The 19,923-nt window shown below is 48.6% G+C and overlaps 1 pseudogene; it reads right to left on the bottom strand.

The window, feature by feature from the left end:
- Positions 1–612: 612 nt before the first annotated feature.
- On the bottom strand, positions 613–19,188 carry LOC134381090 (NUT family member 2D-like; annotated as a pseudogene).
- Between the last annotated feature and the right edge of the window lie 735 nt (positions 19,189–19,923).

Genomic DNA, 19,923 nt, shown 5'->3' on the forward strand with positions numbered 1-19,923 from the left:
TACCTCCCACAGCAGAGAGCCAGGCCACCGTGGTGCTGGACGGCTTTGCCCACCTGCCACTGTTGCTGGGCCATCCCACCCCATGACGACAGCTCTGCATGTGGGGGCCGACACCCTATTAGTCAGGGACCTCACACGGGTCCTGGGGCAGGAGTCAGATCTTAGAACCTGGAGAAGAAGGGGTTGGTCAAGCACTGGTGGGTCCTTGGAGACCTGGCCCCTCCCGGATCCTTCTTTCCTCACAGGCCTGTCTCTACTTAGCGGCACAGACGTGAGAACAGAGGCGGCAGTCCCAGGACACTTCCCAACAGTACCACCTTTATTCACACTTACATACAACTCCCTTTATATGCAATGCCCCCAACATGCTGCCTCCCCACCTAGGCCCCTCCAGACCCCCACCCTACCCCCCATGCAGGCCCCACTCCTCCCCAACTGCCGCCACACTCTCCCCACCCTAACCTACCATCCTGCCTCCCCCCCCTACCCATGGCTGAGCACCAGCTGGGTCAGTACTGGGTAGGGGGGCTTGGGTTCCCTCAGGCTACAGGATGCAGTGAGGGTCAAATCCAGTCCAGACGGGCTGGCACTTGAGAGGCTGGCCCACGGCCCCTACTGGCTGAAGTGCTGCTGCTTCTTACTCCCAGAGACCAGTGGGTCCCTCCTCCTCTTTTGAGGATGTGAGGATTGAGCCAGCCCCAGAGCCGGGACAGGGCTCAGGGACAGCCCCCAGGGCAGCAGGCTGTGCTGCGAGGTCAGGAGGAAGTCCAGGCTGGGGAGGTCCTCCTCCTCCTCTTCACTGGAGCCGACTGCTGGGCCCCACTCAGGCATGGCAGGATAGGCTCCCCTGAGACCAGGGAAGGAGGGTCTGTGGCCCTGGGGAGGGGAGCTGGGCCGGGCGGCCCTCAGCATGGGCGACGACTGAAAGCCAGGCCAGAGGTTACGCTCCTTGGGCCTGGGCAGGTTGGCATTGGCTCTGCTGCACCATGGAGGGTCATGGGAAGCCAGCTGTGCTGGGCAGCTTTCTACACTGACCCCTGCTTGGGCCATGGTCATCTCTTTCTGCTGTTTGCTAAGCCGTAGTCTTAGGACTTGAGTCCAGTCGGGGTGCGCCATGACCTGTGGCGGCCGCACACCTCCTGCATCATTCAGGGCCAGGAGGCGCTTCTCCACCGACTGGGAGAGACACTCACTGGCTCTGCCCCAGGTGTGGGGTGGGGCTGGCAGGGTGGTGGAGACCCTGAATTTGGGCAGGAGGTGGGAAGGTGAGAGGACACTTGGCTTGGTATCAGAGGCAGGGACTGTGGCTGTGCCGTGCCCTGCTGGGCCTCCTTCCAGCTTCGCCCCCTGCCCTCTCTCCCTGGCTCTGTCCTCTCCTTCCTGCTCTTCTGCACCTGCTCCTCCCACCCAGGGCAGCTCCCCTCAGGAGGCCACGCACCCCCAGCAGGGTGACAGTAGACAAAATCACATGGGCTTCAAGGGCAGGGGTCACGTTTTTCTCTGGTCTACCTGGTGTCCTTCCCTATCCTGGGTGATCTGGTGTCCCTTTCTCCCGTGGGTGATTTGGTGTCCTTCCCTCCCCAGGTGACCTGGTGTCCTTCCCTTTCCTGGGTGTCCTTGACTCTCTTGTAGTACCTGTGCTAGGGTTAGTCCTTCTTCCTGCTCCAGCTCCTCTGTTAGAGACAAGGGATCCAATTTGGGGTCTGGGGAAAGCAAATCTGCCAGGAATCGGGCGTGGATGGTGGCCTCCACCTGGAGCAGGAGGAAAGGCGCATGAGTGTCTTTGGCAGGGAGTGAACTGCAGCCAGGGGGACCTGAAGGAGAAGCAGAAGGCAATGGCTGTCTCTTTCCTGTCCACACAGCAGGGTTGTTTTAACTCGTGGCCACCAGCGGCTACACACACACATACACACACACACACTGCTCAGTAGCTGAGGAATGAATAGAGCTGAATTCCAAGGGGCTGTGACTGCCATTCCCCAGAACCCTCCACACACCAGGGCTCCAGGCCAGCCCACCTTGGTGGTGAAGTCTTCCTGGGAGCACAGCTTGTCAGTGTAGCTCAGGAGACCTGGGTCTGGGTAAAGCCCGTCCTCCTCCTACTGCTGCCCCAGATCGCTCTCCTCCTGATTTGCATCGGGCCCCAGCAGTGCCTCCATGATGTCCACATACTCCTGGTCAGCTTCTGGCAGGATCTCCTTGGGCGCCTTGGCCTGGGGTGGCTGCTGGGGTCTGAATGGTGGCAGGTGAGTGTATGGTGCCCTGTGGTCAGCCTTCCTAGGAGCACACCCTAGTACAGGAGGGAGGCCAGGTGCATGGCTGGGCCGCAGCGGCCACTTCCAGCCACACTGGGGAAGGGCAGGACTGGGGGACATGAAATGGGTCCAGGCTGGACCTCAGGCCCCGTGGGAGGATACGCTACAGGAGGTGGGTCATCTGAGACCGAGTTACCTGGGAAGACTTTGGAGCCACTGAGATTCTGGGTCCTCTCCCCATCCACCCCCACTTCCTGGAAAGACTGTATGTTGGGTCCTAGACATCTGAGGCAAAGACCAGCTATGAAACTGCTGGACCAGCCCAATACCTAGTTCTTGACTCAGGACAGTGGAGCCCCAGGCTCTCGCTGGCTGCACTCTCTGAAAGAGCAAGTTCCCTCCATTGTCGGAAAAGAACAGGGTGAGGGAATAAGCCTCCCCCGACCCCCCTATGCCTTTGCCATAGGCTCCTGTGGGAATATGGTTGCCGTACCTGGCTGTGGCACAGTGTTGGGGGCTGGTGGCCCTGGAGGACGAAGCTTCAGCGGGGCTGGGGGAGGCAGGCCCTGGGGCCCCTTCATGCACTGCAGCTTCTGGAGCTGCGTCTCCTCCTCAGCCTCAAACTCCATGAACCTGGCAGGGAGACGGAGAGCCATAGCCATGCTGAGAGGGAGGCCTGGCCAGGGATGGGGGAGGAAGTGCTTCGGGTGGGCTGCACCCATCTCAGGGGAGCAGCTCCCAGGGCAGAAGCACAGTTGCAGGGATACTCTAGCTCACCTACACCTGCAGGGCAGACAGCAGCCAGGGGGGCTTCCTGAATCAAGGCCTACGTGACCCAGGCATGGCCCTCAGGGGACCCTGCTCTTGTCCCTGCCCAGGGCCACTCAGAAGCACTGACAGACAGAAGTTGGGTTAGGGATGTGACTGGTCACGTGTGACATCAGGAACGCTTGCCCAGATCCAGGAATCCTGGGTTGGGATTGTGAACCTCTGACAATAGCCTGGGAGAGAAGGGCCCAGGAGATGTGGGAGGAAGTGGGAGCTAAGCTGAGAGGAGAGGGTGCATTTTCTCTCAAGGCGGTTCGTGTTAATGGAGAAGATTGTCATGCAGCAAAGACAGGGAGGCCAGAGACGTGTCCTAGGTGTGTGAGATGCTGGCTTCCCCTGCCCAAGCTCTTCTACCCCAATCCATTCTGGGATGACAGGTGACCCATTTCTGGCCACTTATCTTCAGGAGGGGTTGTCCCAGTTTTGTCACTAGTCACAAAGTACACTTCTGCAGGGTTCCCACCACTGGAGCCGATCCCCACTTGAATGTGCTCGTTACTCTTCCGCGCCCTCATTTCAGCACCAGGGCAGGGGTAGACCTGAGACCCGGGCAGGGCAGAGCTTCCGGGGTGGGTAGGAGAGAGAAGCCTGAGCACCCAGGTGGATGGAGAGCTTCCCACGGGAGCCAGGGCCCCAGGGAGGGGCTGGATCTAGTGGATCCCCCTCCTCATGGCATCCCTGCTGACCAGCCCACCACACCAGCCTGTCCCCTGTCACCCATCCTCAGCCCACCCCCACAGCCCCTCAGGCCCCGCATCCCTTACTCACTTTGCTGCCATGTCGTAATAGTTCATGCGGTCATAGTTGCTCGTGCCCTGCCATTCCTGCATGGCCCGCCGCACTCCGTCCTCCAGGCTCATGGTGGGCTTCAGCCGGGCCAGGGATCGAAGCACTGGGCTGTAAGCCCTTGGAGTCAGTCACAGTGCACGTGCCCACCTTCCATCCCTGCTGACCAGCCTCACACCCATGCCCCACCACATCACACATGTCCTGCCACCTGTCCCTGTCCTCCCAGTGTGCGCTCTGCAGCCTCCAGGACACCCAGCATGCATTGCTATCAGCACTAAGGGACTGCTTGGCCTCTCTGACTTCCCTTTGAGTCCTCAATATTATTGTGTGTTACAGACTGAATGTGTGTGTCCCCAAAATTCACATGTTGTAGCCTTAACTCCCAATGTGATAGTATTCGGAGGTGGGGATTTTGGGGATCGTCATGTTTAGATTAGATAATCAGGAGCACTCATGATGTCATGCCCAAAACTCACTCTGGCCTTTATCTTCTGTAAATATTATGGTAATTATTAAAAACAGGTTGTTGGACACACAGGGTTTTGAGTATCAATTGACCTAAGGCTCCTGAATGTATGTCACATACTGGAGTGTGACATTAATTAAGTTGCTGAGAATGTATGTGCCATCGCCCGCTTGACCTTCCTACAGTTTCCCCTAAATAGGCTGCCCTTCTCGTCCATCCCTCGATCCTCTTCATGTGGGAGCGATGGGATTAGCTCCATCCCCCAAGGAGGGCACTCACATGAGGAAGCAGGACAGAGCTTCAGCATCAGGACTCTGGGGCAGGTGCCCGCGGGCCAGGGGCTTGAAGCGCTGCCAGCGTCGGAAGTTGTCGTAAACACTCCTGGGGTTACAGGAGTCCTCTGGCAAGGCCTTGGCCTGGGAGAGGGCCTTGTCACTGTCCTCACAAGCCCCACATGGCCGTGGCCTGGCATTCCCTGGGAACACGGTCGGAGCCAGCTGGGCAGCTGGAGGGTGGGCCAGAGGTAGGTGGCCTGGGAACCAGTCCTTCTCGCCAGCCCACGTGCCTCCGATGGATGCCACAGGTATCACAGTCTCCACAGCGGGTGCTGCCAACAGCAGGGGAGCAGGACACTGAGCACCCCCACAGAGGGCCCCTGAAGCACTCTAGTTGAGGGGGTCCTGAGCCAGGACAGTGGTCTGAGTGTGAGAGGGCTCTGCTGGAGCCCCTTCTGTCCTCACTGGGACAATGATGCTCAAAACCCTGGCTCCACTCGGGCCATGGCCAGCGGCGCCCACCACCTGAGGCGTACTCAGGAAAGCAGACAGCACCAGAGGGCCACCAGGAGGGAATGCTGACGTCATGAGGTGAGGTGGGGGCTGCTCGCAGGGGGCCTGGATACTCGGCCGGAAGCAGGTGGGGGAAACTGCAGACCAGTGAACGGAAGGTTCAGGGTCACGCTGGGCCCCAGCACTGCAGATGCTGTGGAGACAAAGGAGAGGACTGAATGAGCAGGAGACACGGCCACCAGGATGGAGGCTCTCCCTTCCCTGAGAGTCACTGGGAATCAGAGTGAGGCATCCCAGCAGGTGAAGGACATAAAGACGGGGAATTGTGCAGTTTGTCCCCAAGTGAATTTCATGCTCCCCCTCAGGTGGAGGATCATTCTACTAGAGAACTTGCTTCTCGTTCACTGAGACCCTCTGAACCCTGTCAGTCAAGAAGTAACACCTAAGCTTCCCCTGCCTCTGAGAAGCTCCCCAGGGTGTCCCCGGCACGTGGACCCGCCAGCCTCGTGGGGTTGCCCCTAGATGTGAGTTGGGGTGGACTCTGCTTGGCGGCACAACGCCCCTCAGTGTGCGCACCCCCACGAAGGGCACCTTCTCCAGTGCCAGTTGCAGGAGCCCACGTGCCCTATGTGAAGCCAGCAGATTCACAAGGTTATGTCACCGTCTCCTCCTCAGCGCTCCTTTTCCTGATGCTCCTCATAAACCCCTCATAACCCAAACAAATGCACTTGAATGAAATCTGTCCCCAAACTAGCACCCATGAGACCTGAAGGTACCCCCATAATTTAGCAGCCCAGTGAGGAGGTGCCTCTCCTGGTACCACCCACAGCAAAGATCGAAGAGGGGTCAGATTCAGGCCACATTTGTCCCCATGCAGAGTGGTTCGTGCCGTCACTGAGGACACTCTGTTCTCAGGAGGTGGTCTGTGAGGTAGATGTTGAATTCCCTGAGATCCTGTCACTGCACAGCCAGAGAGGACTGCAGAGGACTAGAAAGGCCAGGAAACAGGGAGAGCTGTGGCTGTTGGGGGAGTTTGGTAGAGATTTGAATAGCTGCTGGTGGTTAGAATTGGCTGCGGGTAATGGACACCTTCTGTGATCTTCTCCTTTGAGCTCCCAGTAATGGCCCACAAAGACCCACAAAGAACCAGGCACGAGCCAGGTGGGACAGAATTGTCTGGATACATACCTGTTCGTTAGGACTTCAGGCAGAGCCTAGTCAAGGAAAACAGGGTCCATAGGACATGGTCATTATTAATCGGGCATATGTCCTAATTTTGAATACTATTACTACTACTAATAGAAGATCTTCCTAATGCTGTGCTGCTCTGCTTCCTCACTCAAAAAGGAAACCAGCCTTTCAGAATCTTCCACCATAAAACCAACAGCACGCCTCATGTGTTCTCTGTTCATGATGTGCTAGACAGGGAGCATGAGCAAAGTCTCCATCTCCACGTGAAATGGAGGGGAGAGGACAGGCCATGAGACAGGGGAGAAGATGAATGGGTCTGAGGACCTAGTGTCCACAAAAGGGAGAACAATTCAGAACAGCTCAGGTAAGCACAAGCCCTATCTTGTTTGCAGTTACTGGTTGCCCTGTCCCTGGTGAACAAAGACAATAGCGATCTGGACCAAAAGAGAAGCCATCTCTGGGCGTAAATGAGCCGAGACTGGACTGGTGCAGTTACAGCGACCTCCAGCCTCACTGATGGAGTGGATATTTCACCGTAGTCTTGGTCAGAGATAACTGTTCCATCGAACAGTTTTCTGGCTGAGACCGTTTCTTCCAACTACTCCTCTAAGATCCAGAATACTCCAGTTTGTATCCCTCAGAACAGTATCGTAGCACAAGCTCCAGGTGTCTGAAGGAAGGACACAGGACTCAGGCTTTCTTCTTAAGCCCCCCTGTGCTACAACCACGACATAATCCACCACTGCCTGCAAGCACACATTGACCTGTGTTGACTTACAAACACAAGTCACCTGTTTCCCTTCTAGAAAGAATCAACAGCTGCCATGTCCTTTCTCATCACCCAGTCGGTTTCTCCTGAGGCATCTGGATCCATCTCTGAGAAGCCTCCTTCCCCCTGCAGCCTCAGGATGCCAGTGGCTTTCCCAGCCTCCCAGGTGAGATGTCCTTGAGGACGTCCAGAGCTCTCTCTTCCTCTACTTCCACCCAACCAGCTGTCCCAGGGCAAGTGTCACATTTGAATTCCCATGGATTTGAAGGGTGACGGGTCTGATAACATGCCTCAGACCATACAGACTTACCTTCTTTTGAAGTCCTCCCCGTAGGCCTGGGGACTGACCACAGCAGCATGGCAGTCGCCACAGTGAGAAAAGTCAAGTGCGGGACCCAGAGAATGAACTGTCAACAGCAGATGCTCAGGGTTCAATTTTAAATGTCAACAGGCTTAGAATGTAGCTCTCCAGAATTCTGCAGTGGGGGAGGGGCGGGGGCAGTTGGGCTGGTGGGGGTGGGGAGACATGCCGTGCAGGGCTCTGGCAGGTAGGCAGGATTCTGAAGGTCCCTCAGATTATGCAGGGGCAGCACAGTGGGTGTGTGCTTCTGAGGCAATTTTCAAATTGTTTCTCAGATTCACAGCACAAAGCTTTTTACCTGATGTTCTATTTACTTCATTCCTTTATCAATAAACCTACTTTTGTGCCCCTCAGCCCACTCTGCTGTAGAGTGGCTGCACTTTTTGAAGGCAGCTCAGAACACAGAATCTGACACATACAAGGATTGTTAGGGAGGTAAGGGGAGTGAGTGTCTGGAATTGTCCCAGCGCATCCAGTGGGCTGGGTTGCTGTATGCACATCACTCTGTAGGAAGCAGTCCTCGCATGATCAGCTACTGTCCATTGCTGGGATCTCTGCAGACTCCAGTGGACCGGCCTTGCTTACATCCCCTTTGCTGGAAAGCCATGAAAATCCATGCCAGACAGCTATGCAGCCTGCATGTCCAAGACCAGAAATCACATCATTTTGTTTCTGAGTATTATGCTGTGGTTCAGTATGTAATTTTTTACCTTTTGAGTGGTTTTAATTTAGTTTTTAGACAAGTGATACCTTTGTGTGTTTCAAAGTCTAATTGTGAATGGAATGTGTAGTGGTGAGTCTTCCTTCCACCTGTTCCTCCTGGCCACCCAATTTTCTTTCCTAGAGAAAACCAGTGTTATCTTTTTAAAAAAATCTTTCCAGAGAGGTAATATGCAACTAAAAGCATATATAAGCTAATTTTCTGTTTTGAAAATGGTTTTAGTTTTTTCCTGGTTAAAAATTAATGTATATTCCAATATTTTTGCTGGTATTGATTGTGTTTGTATTGGGAACGGGGTTTGTCTCTTTATTTCTGTATGGTAGAATCGTAGAATAAGAGAACTTCTGCTGTCCCTTAAAATTAAAAATGTCCAAAAGATCAGGGTAGCATGACTATCAAGTACACATAAGGGTGCTGAGTTGAATTTGAATTTCTGATAAACAACCAGTTAGTTTGTATTACAATTGTGCTCCATGCTGTATTTGGTATAGACATTGGGTAAAAATCTGTGCTACCTGTTACTTACATTTCACTGAGGTCCTACATTTCTTCTGGCAACTCTACTAAAAAAGCGTAACATATTAAGCTAGTATTATTTACTAATCCCTAGAAGAACTTGCAGTAAGGAGACTCGAGTGTGAAATGTGGCTCTACCACAAAACAAACAGTTGTAGAAACAAGAAATAAGCAGGCTTTTTCTCCTATTTTTCTACCTGAAAGGTGCAATGAGATATTTCTATCAAATAGCTCCACAGTATTTGGCCACTGAAAAGGTAATGACCTATATATAGTGACTGCCCATCTGGATATTTCCCAGGACTGTAGTCCTCTGCAGCACAGAACTGCCTTCCTGCATGCACCTATTCTGATTATCTTGTCTGGCAGCTACCCTCTGCAGCTCTTAGTTAAGAAGACAGTGTGAGAGCAGTTGAACTTAATGATGAAAAACAAAACAAAAACAAAAAAACTAGAGGTGTGGACTGGACAAAAAAGACAACTTGGAGACCTTTCTCAGTACTAGAGGTTTTATCATGGGACGATCTTAAATGGTTTTTAGTCAATAACTTTATATAGTAGGGATGGTGAGAAATGATTGCACTCAGGCCCTGCAGAAAGGCAGGCTTCTTTGTGGCTTCTTCTCCTTGTCAAGTCACTCAACCTGTTATGCACCAAGATTCACCACTCATGGTTTTGCTATATGATTTGAATGAATTTTTCGCAGGGCCACTGATAGAGAAATATTATTGTGGAAAAAGTATCTTCTCAATTCTGCAGTCATTTTTGCACTACATCAAAATCCTAGATCTCAGAAGCAGATATGATCTAGTTAACCCAGATGTAATTTTTGAGCACTGGCAGTGGGAGGGGGCAACCAAAGGTCCTTTGCAGTAGGAAAAACTCTAGGACAGGAGCCAGTAGAAAGTCTTTCTTGGAGTGTTTCTCACTTTTAATAGTCTTTGCTAGCACTGTCCTATAATGGAAAATTCAGGCTGACTAGTAAAAAAGAAAGGACACACTGTCTTTTGAGAGACATGAACAAGAGTAACAGTGTACAGTCCTGAGAGTATGTGAACCCTTGCCCCACTTTGAGAACACCTTGCTTTAGGGTCGATTGCTCCAAAAAGTCTTTCACTGAAGGTGGTGTATCTATGCGATGATGACAGGTTTGCAATTTTGAAAATCATGAGTGGTCGTTTCAGATGCACTCGTGCTCAGGAGTGGCCAGAATGGTTTCATGAGGAGGCATCACCTGCTTGGAGAGAAACTCCAGGGTTACCTCCAACCCATCAGCTCCTTCCTCCTCTGCAGGCCTCCCAGGACCTTCCAGGTGAGCCCCACAGATGTGCATGGGCAAAGGCAGCACGTCAGGGATCCTTGGACTGTTCTCTTGGTGCTTGGACTGCAAGTGAGGGGGAAATGTAATAATGCAGGGGACATAAATGTGTGTCACCTCTGTATGTCTTACTTTCAGAATAGTGCAAAAGCTGGAGGTAAACGTGTTCAGTATTTGAAAATGATTATCCCCTGTGTAGGCTGGCTGTATCGCCTATGTCTTCCCACCCACCCCCCGCCAAAAAAGGAAAAAAACTTTTATCCAATTCAGTGAAGAAGTAGCTCATGTCACTGAAAGATGAGTGAAGTTGTCACATACATGTCATTGCTTCACTTATGAAACTTGTTACCGTAAAGTTACCAGACAGCATTTATGTTGTAACTACGCTCACTTGTCAATGATGTGAGTAACATTGCAAACTTGAGTAAGTAGCTTTTTCCGTGATCGTTTGTTGTCAAGTCATGATTGACTTGCAAGCGTCAGTTCAGTTGGTGTGGATGCAAGGGTTTGGCAGAAATCAACAAAAGCATTATATCAGAATCATTTGCCTGTATGGAATTTGTAATAAAGAGGAGTGTGTATTTTATTATTGTTTGTAAATTGTATGGTACATATGCATTATATTAGTAAAATCACAGAAGACATATGTGTGTATGTTCATGGTTGGTTGGGGGTTAATGTGTGTATTTGAGGATGTGAGAAAGTTTTGTTTTTGATTTTGGGCAGTGTGAGAGTCTTAGGGTGGTTTTGAGTATCTGAAGATGTGGTGATATACTTGTGTGTGGGCCTCTTGGGACTGTAGCAATTCAGGAGGTACCCTGGCTTGAATATAGCCCCAAGCTCATGTTAGAACTTAACCCCCAGTATGTGACGGAAGGTGGGGTCTTTAAGAGGTGCTTGGATGGCAAGGACTGTGTGCTGTGAATGGATTGATCCTTTCATGGAGTGATGGGTTAATGATTTAATGGGTTTTCTAGGGTGTGGTCTTGATCCTGCCCTTCTCACTGTATTATACCCTGGTCACTCGGGGTCCCTAGAGAGTGTTCACACCCTGAAGAAGGCCCTCACTACATGCACCCTCTGGACTGTGGATTTCCAAGCTTGCAAAAGTGTAAGAAATAAATTTTGTTTCCTGAAATGACCCAGTTTCGGATATTCTGTTATAAGCAGCAAAAACAGACTACTACATGATGTGTGAATGGTTTGTTGTATGTCTTTATTTGGGAATCCGTTTAGAATGTGTTTTTATGGATTTATAATTTGGGAGTTGCTATGTATTTCATCGGTTGGTGAGAATTTCTGATATGCGTATTCACACTTGGGTCTGTTGTGTCTGTTTGTATGTTTGGGGTTAAGGGAAGGTCCTCACTTTTTGCTAGAGTGGATAGGGTTGAGTGTATGTGGAGGATGTGAGATGTAATGCATCTATACTCAAAGAGTTTAGGTGTTTGTTATTGGGGTTTTGGAGGAATATTTTACCTGTGTGTTTTTTCTGAATGTTGGGGATTTGTGCATGTCTGATGGTGGGTGTGGAAGGGTTATCTGGTTGTGCATATGGGCAGTGTTAGAGAAAGTGCTTATGTGTATTTCTTTGGATGTGCAATCTGCTTTATAGAATTTGGGAACGTAGGAAGACTATTTGTGTATTCAGAGTATGCTGCATGGTTATGCGTGTTTGTTTTCTGTAATTTTCAGGAAATGTGTATGAGCATTTCAGTGGGTGAAGGTAGATCTATGATTATTTTGGGGAAGTGATAGGATGAATATGTGGACTTGTGGGGTGGGATTTGTATGGCTGTATTCTGGAAGATGCAGGAGTTATAGTATAAATACTATGAGAGTATTTGGGATCTGCGATTATGTATTTTCAGGTAGCGTAGGGAGTTATGTAGATTTGGGGATATAAGGTGGCATGTTTGCACATTTGTAGTGTGCTAGGTAATTGTGAGTATATTGAGGGCATGTGGAGAGCCACATGTGTATTGAGTTTGTGTGTGTATTCAAGGGGCATGGCAGTTTGGATGAATAATTTTGGACAGTATGTGTTTGTAGTTTTCAATAGGGTTATGTATTCTGGGGATTGAGCATATGTGTATCTGTTAGAAAGTTGGGGTTCTCTGTTTCTATAGGGGAGTGGGAGAACTAATTATCTGTATTAGAGCTATGTAATACGGTTATCTGTTAGTATCTGTGGATGTAGGAGGCGGTTCGTACTGGACTGAGATAATTTGGGATTTGGGTATGGTTTTATGTGTATTTGTAAATGGTACACAGGACAGTTTTCTGCGTGTGTCTTGGGTGTGTTTGCTGGTTTACATGTACACCCATCAGCTCGTGGATGAATTATATGTTTATTCGTAGTGTATGGGAGAGCTGGCCAGTTAGCTCAGTTGGTTAGAGTGCAGCTTGTAATGTAAAGATCAAATGTTTGGATCTCTATAGCTGGTCAGCAGCCAAAAATGTGTCTGTGTGTATATAGATAGTGCATGGGATTGTGAGTTTAATGGAACCATAGTTAGGTCTGTTTGTCCAATGTGCAGTGGGAATAATGGAAGTTTTAATTCTTAGGCCAAGTAATGGAGATCAGGTGGGTAAAGCTCAGAAAAACCCTGTACTCCTCCAGGGCTGGCATGTAGGAGTTTTTGTAAGAAAAGGATCTCCGTTGGGAAAGGGGCTGTGCAGTTAAATCCTGGATGGTTCTGATTAACTGAATCTCGAGGACAAAGAAGCAACTTTTGATTCTTTGCTGTCATTCTTCCAGCTTTTATCAATGTCTTTCTTCTGACAGTTTATCTCCACTCAACACATTCCAAAGGATGGAAAGCTCTGGTTTTTATCTTATAAAGACGTCTTGCAGGTATATGTTGAGACAATGTCTCTTATCCTGGAACTTAGTGACTGTTCTGTGTTCCTTCTTATCACTTAGTTAACATCCCATCCTGCTCAGCTGCCTCCTTTCCCTCCCTTCCTCAATTGCTGGTTCTAAATCCTAACTCCCTAACTGGAGGGTCCTGTTCCCAGAGCCTAAATCAGCATTAGCTTGAGGGACCAAGGCCACCGCTCACTTTCATTAAACTTTGGGGGACTTCATCTGAATGGGGTACCACCTCGGCCTCATGAGGAGTATGGAAAGTGTATTTCCTGGGAGGGTGCCAGGGTGTTTGTTACATGTGTTTTGGAATATTTGGAAGATGAGGTGGGGAGATCATGTTCTGGAGATGTGAGATATCGTATAGTGTTTTGGGGGGTGTATATATTCAGGGTCTGGGCATATTTGCATGTGTGTATTTGTCTATTGTGTGAGAGTTGTGTGTGTGTGTCTATTGGAGTAGGAGGATTGTTGGTGTTTTTGTTTTTTGTGTGTTTGCATCTGAGCATGCAGGATTTGTATTGATGGGTAGTTTAGGGGAGTGTGAGTATATGAAGACTTTTTATTTATTTATTTTTTTTGTCTTTTTTTGTGACCGGTAAGGGGATCGCAACCCTCAGCTTGGTGTTGTCCGCACCACGCTCAGCCAGTGAGTGCACCGGCCATCCCTATATAGGATCCGAACCCGTGGCGGGAGCGCCGCTGCACTCCCAAGCGCTGCACTCTCCCAAGTGCACCATGGGGCCGGCCCGTATATGAAGACTTTTAGGGGTCTTCTGTGTCTGTTCTGGAATGTAATACTTTCAAAATTTGTTGGTGTTCCTTGTATGGGTGTTCTCCATATTTATGATGTGGACTTATCTATATGTGCTAAGTATAGGTTCTTTGTGGCTGTGTGTATTTTTGAGTTTATGGGGCTTATGTGTTTTGTATTCTGGGAGATGTGGGAGATGTGGGAATTTCAGAGTCTGTTTGGAAGCAGAGGCTGTGTAGGTTGTGTGTGCGTTCAGGAATTGTAGTGCATGACATAATTGTGTGTTAGAGATGTGAAATATTTGATTTGAATGCCATGTCTCTGAGAGCAGGTTGCAAGATTTCCACTCATTCACTCAGTCTTATAGTGACATCTGGCTTCCCCTTGACAAGTATATCTGACTATCCCACAGTGTTAGAGATCACAGAATGTGTGAAATGATGACGTACCTACTGCAGAAGATTGCTGGGTATGTAGACGGTGTACAGTGGATAGACTGGTGCAGACTTTTATTTCAGTTCGTTTTCTATGTCTAGTGACGTGTCCAAGAGATTGGTTTTGGCATCAAAACTGAACTACTTCTCTTTCTCCACTTGTTCTCCAGGCATCATCTTTCAGTGGCAAGTGTAGTTACAGGGGCCGCCTTCCTTAAAACTTGATTATTAATTAAATAATCTTATCTCGCGACCACTGAAGTAATGCCATGGAAGAACGTGCCCATGCTCAAGCTTGCTCACGTGATTGCTTGGCCTGGTAGCTAGGACTGTTTCTCAGTTTTTGCCAGTGTGTGAATATGATCAGTGGATACAGACCCTAGGAATATCGATCTGATGTTTAATTTTGTCTGATTTTTTTTTTTTTTTTTTTTTTTTTTCCGTGACCGGCGCTCAGCCAGGGAGTGCACCGGTCATCCTTATATAGGATCTGAACCCGCGGAGGCGGGAGCGTCGCTGCGCTGCTAGCGCAGCACGCTACCGAGTGCGCCACGGGCTCAGCCCTTGTCTGATATTTTTAACAAACCTGCCTAAGCCACTACAGCCACTACATATAGTTGACCTCGTTCATGAAAGTCCATTTTCCTTTTCTCTCCCCAGAACTGCTCACATGGTCAAATGTATTCTAGTGGATTTTCCATATATGAAACTGAAGTGCTGTTTTTATTTTTTTAATTAGTAAGTAAGACTATTGCTTTCACACTTGCGCCCATCTTTCAAAAGCAATAGGATACTTGTAACAATATATTGTACATGTAAACCATTCTTAACTGCAAGCCTCTCTCAGGTTCTCCTGGGTGCGGTGTGTGCTGCTGGTCACCAGTCTCTGCTAGATGCTGCCTGAGGTTCCACTGCTCTGTGCCCCATGCCCCAAGCTCCCTGCTACCTACTCCCTGCCCACTGTTCCCTCTAGCTCTGCCCACCCTGGAAGGCCCTGAGCTTCTTGCACTGGGTTCTACTTGACTCTTCATTCTGCTCCACCCAACACAGTCTTTCACCACTGACTTGGGGTCCCTTGTGGACCACAGCTGTGTGGTTACTGCAGACAAGTGCAGGGAGATTGATCCACTTGCCTGTTTCCTGCCCTTCACCTGTAAAGTGGCACTAAGCAGAAGTTGCTGTTCAGGAGTCTAGTAATGGCTCTTCTAGAGTGTACTCATGTCTCTCCGTCTCTGGATAGGCCACACATGTAGTTTGCTTGATAGTACCCGGCTCCCATGGTTGTGTTGGATTCTAGGTCTGTTCCCTTGAAAAGACTGGGGGTCTGGCTTATGTCAGTGTTTCTCCAAAATTCCTGTCATTCTCCTAGTCAGTAAAAAGTTTTCTGAGCATGTGGCTACAATATATGTATATTTATTTCTTTGTAAATTCATGCACTGTGGTTGTATAACAAAGCTTATATATATGTGTGTGTATATATGTATTTTTTTAATGAGATGGAAAAGAACGTAAATGGAAGTTCTAATATTTGTTTTTTTCTGTAGCCCAGTATACTGTCTTGTCCCCTCCTGCTGCTGAGCCCACCACCCAGGGCCTCACAATCAGTGAACTTCCATGTTAGGTGCAGGTGTTGGGTGGGGGTTTAGGAGCAAAGCAGGGGTAGCCTGTCTAGGACCTGGATTTTGGGTACTTTTGCCTCCACTCCTCAGTATCTGTGATGACTACATTGAATTGCAGGTGGATGAAGGATTCGAAAATGGTGCACATTTCATGATGGAGTCTTTCCCAGAGAGAGAAGTGGAGTCCACTGCACTGCACAGTTGTTCGTGGGAGGTAAGAAACGCAGATTTCCTTTGCTTGTCGTCATTTTCTTTTTAAACCATACCATGACTAAAAATAAGAGACTGCTATCAAGAAGAATCCCCATACTCTGAAATATGTTATCTAAATGGTAGAGTGACTTTTTTTCTTTTTCCTTTCTGGCTGAGGTAGTAATATGTACCATAACCTGGGGTTGGGGACAGAATTTCCTCCAGGAATGTCACCTGGCTGGTCTATGAAAGGGACAGTTTGTCATAGGTTGTGTGATGCAGTAGAGGAAGATTTTGGCCTGAGCCAGCAGATGTGGAAACTGAGTATCTCTGTGGTTTGGAGAATGTCTCTGTGACTCAGGGTCCCCATTTGTTAAGTAGGTGACTGGGCTGGAGAAAAAACTTAAAGCATGGTCACTGTTTGATAATGGCTCTTTGTCCTCCGTCTTCCTCCTCCTCTCTCTCCTTTTCTGTTTCCACTTCTCCTGCTCCTTTCCTCACCTTCTTTATCTGAAGTCGCTGGTGAGTCCTCAGCCAGGGATTGGTGGTTATGAGGTGAGGCAGTGGTGAAGAGCAGGGTCGTGCCTGAGCAAAAGAAGGAGGTAACAGCATGCAGTGCTGCCTTGGTTCATACTTAAATTATGTACAAATCTCTCTGACGGTGTCCTGGACCTGGTGAACAGACCTAGACCTGTGTGTCCTTCCTGATCTACCTTCTGCAAATTGTTCCATCAGACGGCCTAGTGGGAGCCCTTCCAGCTTTCGTAGCCTATAAAATATGTAGTTATTTGAGGGGCAGGGGTATCTCAGCTTCTTATACTGAGAAAAGTTTAAGAGAACAGAATGTTTTTTTTTTTTTTTTCAGAAAATATTTCTGCTGGTAATTGTGTTTGGGTTCATGCTCCATTGCAAGGGGGATAAGAGTGACTACAGAACCTTACAAACCACATTTCCCTTATATTACTTCTGTAAAAACATTCTGGCCCACAGTTCTTGAAAGAAAAAACAAAAACCCAATAATATTAATGCATCTAATCCAGAGGGCCAGTTAAAGCAAAATAAAAAAGTAACAAAGCTTAGATGGAAGAGCTGTGTCACTCACGTGTTTTTTAACAGGATGAGATGAGGCCATCATGTTTTTCTGTGAAAGGCACTACCTTTTCCCAAATCCTCATCTGTTTGCTAGAGTTAATTGTTTTGTACCTTTTTGTGGAATGTAGCTTCCTCTTATTTGAAGACATGGTTTAGGAATATGGGCTGTTACTTCCAAAAACAAAGTACCTTTTTCATGGTTGTGGGAGGTTGTGGGTGTGGAGGTCCATAGGAAGGTACTGAGTTATTCTGGTTAGTATTCACTATGTACTGTTTACTGATTACATTAGAGGGCATTCCTGGCCACTTGTCATAGTTCTGTAATTCAGTAACATAATAAGAATATTTCGCACAGAGAGAAAACTTCAAAAAATGAATAGCTATAATTTTAAAACATGTATTATTGCCTGAGTATGCTTTATTCTTAATTTAAAAGAATAAAGGGGCTGACCAGTTTTAGCTCAGTTGGTTAAAGCACAGTGTCAAAAACACCAGGGTCGGGGATTTGGATCTCTGTACTGGCCAGCCACCAAAAAATAAACAAACAAACAAATAAATAAATAAATAAATATACACCCGCCAGTTTGTTTCCATCTCAGGGAAGGAACCGTGATGCTGTCATAGCTGTGGGTAATCAAAGAGAATTAACCAGAGACATGTATTTGATATCGTTTTTTATTTTGCTTTTACGAAGTCAAGGGCAACAGGACTCTCATCGAGAGTGAGAAATATATAGTCTCAACTAGGTACATAATTTCAAGTGTTAGTTGTATAGTGAGACCTTTATTATTAATTATAATAAAAATGTAGATTAAATGTACGTTTTCTTTCATTAAACAAATGTTTAAATGCCAGTTCTCAACTAATGGAAGGAAGGTATGTGTCTACCACTGATTAACTGGTATATTTTCTAAAATTTCAAAATTGTTTTAAATCAGTGTGTCTTTTTTGTCCCACTGTAGTGAATATAAAACACATCTGACTTTCAGAGGCTTGGAAAACGTGTATTTCTTGGAATTATTTTAAACAATAAACCTTCTGAATAATCCAGCAGTTAAGCTATGTTAGCTAAACCTTAGGATCTGGTCATATTCTGGAAACAAGTATTGTACCATTTGAGGGTATTACCAAATTTTAAGGAGCAAAATAAACACTACCATTTAATTATTTAACATCATCAAGCAGTAAGTATCAATTTGCCACAGAATGTCTCCTGTGTGAAAAAGCTTCGTGTGTTTGATAACGTAGCTTGTTTCATTTAATATAAAGCAAACCTCACACACCTGACGCCAGCTGTTATGTGCAAAATAATGTGTGAGTTACACAGCCCCCAGGAGTGAGTGTGAGTGAGAGGCATCTCTGCTGGGCCATTCTGCTCCTGGAGTCCTTTGCCGCGAAGTCCCATCTTCCTGCTTCCAAAGTAAAGTCAGTCATTTAAAGTGCAGGGACTCGTGCACTGAGAATGTGTGGTCCCTGATGCCATCTGACTGGATGATAACAATTGAACAAATAAGATATTTTCCCTCAGATAGTGCAGAGATTTGCTCATTTTCAACGTTTGTGGTTCTCTAAATTGTGGGTCAGAGATGCTCAAGCTAACGAAAATCTGTGAAGAAAAGGATTTTTATGGATTTACACATGAAATAAAAATACATGAGCGTTTCTCAGGGAAGCACAGCTGATGGTCTCCCTCTTTTGTGGCCAGTCTGCTAAGTGCTTTCAGATCCACTGGGAAGAATGTGTCCCTGGGTAGCTGCTAAGCCCCTAAGAGTGGTTGTGAGGTCTCCGTGGGAGGACTCTGTGTAAAGTCTCTGTGAAGGTCTCTGTGGGTCTCTGTCAAGGCCTCTGTGGAGGTCTCTAAGTTGGGTCTCTCAGTTGTCCCTCAGTTGTAGCTGTCAGAGGTCTCTGCAGAGGTCTCTCAGTTGGGTCTCTGTCATAGGTATCTGAGGGTTTCTGTCGGAGGTCTCTGCGGGGCCAATCTCAGAAGTCTCTGGAAGGTCTTTATCACAGGTGTCTAAGGGTGTCTTTCTGGCTGCAGACCCAGACCCGCATTTGGCTCTATCATCGTGGGGCTGCAGTGGAGGCCACCTGGGTCACGGGGTGAGTGGAACCCTACAGCACCTACTCACTTCCACCTGGCGCCATCATGTCCCCAGTGGTGTCCTGATGGGCGCAGGCACAGCACCATCTCGTCATCTGCTGCAGCCCCTCCTGGAGCAGGACCATCCCCCATGGAGTGGTGCCCACTCAGCTCAAGCAACAACCCCGGGAGGTGGTGCCACCTCACCCTACCCTGCGCTGTGGAAGAGGCAACAGCACTGTCACTGAGGCACAGCTGAGAGTGGCACTTGTGGCCTGGCCCTGGTCTGCCCTCACTGGACAGGTCACCCCTGCCCCTCATGGGCACAGACCTGTCCACAGGCCCGGGAGCCAGGGGCACTTGCAGTATGACCCCAGGCAAGTTGCTGCACCCTGTAAGTCCCCACCTGTCCCGTGGGCACAGTACCCGGTCCCTGTGCACGTCAAGGTGACCAGAGTGCGAGTGATATAAATGACCAGTGCTGGCTGTCCCCTGTGGTCAGTGCCTCCTTTCAAGGATGCTGCAGAGTACAGGGTGAGGTCCTCAGATGGACCATTGGAAATGATCATCCCTGGCCTGGCCCTCTGAGCTGAAGGTGGCCTTCCCAGGCCTGTGACCCTGGAGCTGGAGCAGGGACACTGGGGTGTGCAGGGTGAGTCCAGCCTTGATGTGTCCCCTCCAGGCCTATGGACGGGGTGGGACGTGCGCCAGGATGGTGTCCCCAGGTCATGCAGCTGTTTCCTTGGCTCTGAGCTGCACCCTCGGTCCTTTGTGTGCCACTATGGAATATTACTGCACACATGGTCATTCTAAGGGGGTGTGGCAGGTGGACTGAGCAGGGGCAGTCAGGTGCTACTGGAGTCGTGTCCTCCTGCTGCTCT

Source organism: Cynocephalus volans, chromosome 6 (assembly GCF_027409185.1).
Source record: "Cynocephalus volans isolate mCynVol1 chromosome 6, mCynVol1.pri, whole genome shotgun sequence".
Classification (NCBI taxonomy): domain Eukaryota; kingdom Metazoa; phylum Chordata; class Mammalia; order Dermoptera; family Cynocephalidae; genus Cynocephalus; species Cynocephalus volans.